We start from the raw sequence: 2,911 nt of genomic DNA on the forward strand, positions 1-2,911 counted from the left end.
TGGTTTTCTTGTTGGTTTGTTTTATGAGACACTGGAATCCTGAGGAGGCCACTGGCAACTGTGGGACTAGAAGCTGGTAAGGAAACTCTTCTGTTCCAGAGGATATATACTTAAAGGTGTCGTATTTTGGAAAACAATAAACAGATTCACGAAGTCAAAGCTTCAGAGAAGAGGAGGGGGGTCCCTTCTGGGCGAAGAGGTTGGGTGCTCCTTGTCTCACTGAGTCTATCACCAGTATTTCTGGGATAAATCCTGGATAGGAAAGAAGGGCAGGGGACGTCGCAGACAGAGGGAGCAGATGGACACAGGTGTCCGCGTGACCCTCTGTAGACTACAGTGCTGGACCTGGGGGACTTTGTAGGCAGGTTGCAGATGGACACAGGTGTCTGCGTGACCCTCTGTAGACCGCAGTGCTGGACCTGGGGGACTTTGTAGGCAGGTTGCAGATGGACACAGGTGTCTGCGTGACCCTCTGTAGACCACAGTGCTGGACCTGGGGGACTTTGGAGGCAGGTTGCAGATAGACACAGGTGTCCGCGTGACCCTCTGTAGACCACAGTGCTGGACCTGGGGGACTTTGGAGGCAGGTTGCAGATGGACACAGGTGTCCGCGTGACCCTCTGTAGACCACAGTGCTGGACCTGGGGGACTTTGGAGGCAGGTTGCAGATGGACACAGGTGTCCGCGTGACCCTCTGTAGACCACAGTGCTGGACCTGGGGGACTTTGGAGGCAGGTTGCAGATGGACACAGGTGTCCGCGTGACCCTCTGTAGACCACAGTGCTGGACCTGGGGGACTTTGGAGGCAGGTTGCAGATGGACACAGGTGTCCGCGTGACCCTCTGTAGACTACAGTGCTGGACCTGGGGGACTTTGGAGGCAGGTTGCAGATGGACACAGGTGTCCGCGTGACCCTCTGTAGACCACAGTGCTGGACCTGGGGGACTTTGGAGGCAGGTTGCAGATGGACACAGGTGTCCGCGTGACCCTCTGTAGACCACAGTGCTGGACCTGGGGGACTTTGGAGGCAGGTTGCAGATGGACACAGGTGTCCGCGTGACCCTCTGTAGACCACAGTGCTGGACCTGGGGCACTTTGGAGGCAGGTTGCAGATGGACACAAGTGTCCGCGTGACCCTCTGTAGACCACAGTGCTGGACCTGGGGGACTTTGGAGGCAGGTTGCAGATGGACACAGGTGTCCGCGTGACCCTCTGTAGACCACAGTGCTGGACCTGGGGGACTTTGGAGGCAGGCTGCAGATGGACACAGGTGTCCGCGTGACCCTCTGTAGACCACAGTGCTGGACCTGGGGGACTTTGGAGGCAGGCTGCAGATGGACACAGGTGTCCGCGTGACCCTCTGTAGACCACAGTGCTTGACCTGGGGGACTTTGGAGGCAGGTTGCAGATGGACACAGGTGTCCGCGTGACCCTCTGTAGACCACAGTGCTGGACCTGGGGGACTTTGGAGGCAGGCTGCAGATGGACACAGGTGTCCGCGTGACCCTCTGTAGACCACAGTGCTGGACCTGGGGGACTTTGGAGGCAGGCTGCAGATGGACACAGGTGTCCGCGTGACCCTCTGTAGACCACAGTGCTGGACCTGGGGGACTTTGGAGGCAGGCTGCAGATGGACACAGGTGTCCGCGTGACCCTCTGTAGACCACAGTGCTGGACCTGGGGGACTTTGGAGGCAGGTTGCAGATGGACACAGGTGTCCGCGTGACCCTCTGTAGACCACAGTGCTGGACCTGGGGGACTTTGGAGGCAGGTTGCAGATGGACACAGGTGTCCGCGTGACCCTCTGTAGACCACAGTGCTGGACCTGGGGGACTTTGGAGGCAGGCTGCGCAGAGGGAATGAAGAGTGGCTTTTGCCCTGCTTCCTTCAGGAGGAAATCTCACCGGGAAATTCCTCCCATAACAACGGGGGCAACTGCAGGGTCAGGCAGGCCTGAGTCCTCAGAATACCTCCTTTCATAGATGATTCCATGATGTTACGGAGGATCTGTCCAGATAGTTAATGGTGAGTGAACTTAATGGGAATGATACCAACGTGTGAGGGGACAGGCAAAGTGACACCCTAAGCAAGGGGAGGGTGGCCCGTTGGGCTGTACATAGAGTGGAAAAGAAGATCAAGGCTGTCAACCTCCTGATCCAGCTGGGTCAGGCACAGACGGGAACACTGATGCAGCTGTGGTCTCCAGGGGAAGCTGGACGGCAGGGAATGGTATGTGTGCGTGTCTGTGTGTATGTGTGTGGGTAACTGTGTATGTGTGCGTATGTGCATATGTGCGTGTGATTGTGTGTGTGCATGTGTGTGTATGTGTCTCTCTGTGTATATGTGTGTAATTGTGTGTGCATATATTTGTGTGTATGTGTCTCGGTGTGTATGTGCGTGTGATTGTGTACGTGTGTGCAGGTGCGTATATGTGTCTCTGTGTGTGTGATTGTGTGTGCATGTGTGCATATGTGGGCGTGTGTGTGTGCATGTGTGCATATGTGGGCGTGTGCGCATGTGTGGGTGTGTGTGGGTATGTGTGATTGTGTGTGCATGTGTGGGCGTATGTGATTGTGTGTACATATATGGGCATGTGTGATTGTGTCTGCATGTGTGCATATGTGGGCATGTGTGATTGTGTGTGCATGTGTGCATATGTGGGCGTGTGTGATTGTGTGTGCATGTGTGCATATGTGGGCGTGTGTGATTGTGTGTGCATGTGTGCATACGTGGGCGTGTGTGATTGTGTGTGAATATGTGGGTGTGTGTGTGTGATTGTGTGTGTATATGTGGGCGTGTGTGTGATTGTGTGTGCATGTGTGGGCATGTGTGTGATTGTGTGTGTATATGTGGGCGTGTGTGTGATTGTGTGTGCATGTGTGCATATGTGGGTGTGTGATTGTGTGTGCAT

The sequence above is a fragment of the Nycticebus coucang genome, chromosome 8, assembly GCF_027406575.1.
Source record: "Nycticebus coucang isolate mNycCou1 chromosome 8, mNycCou1.pri, whole genome shotgun sequence".
Lineage (NCBI taxonomy): Eukaryota > Metazoa > Chordata > Mammalia > Primates > Lorisidae > Nycticebus > Nycticebus coucang.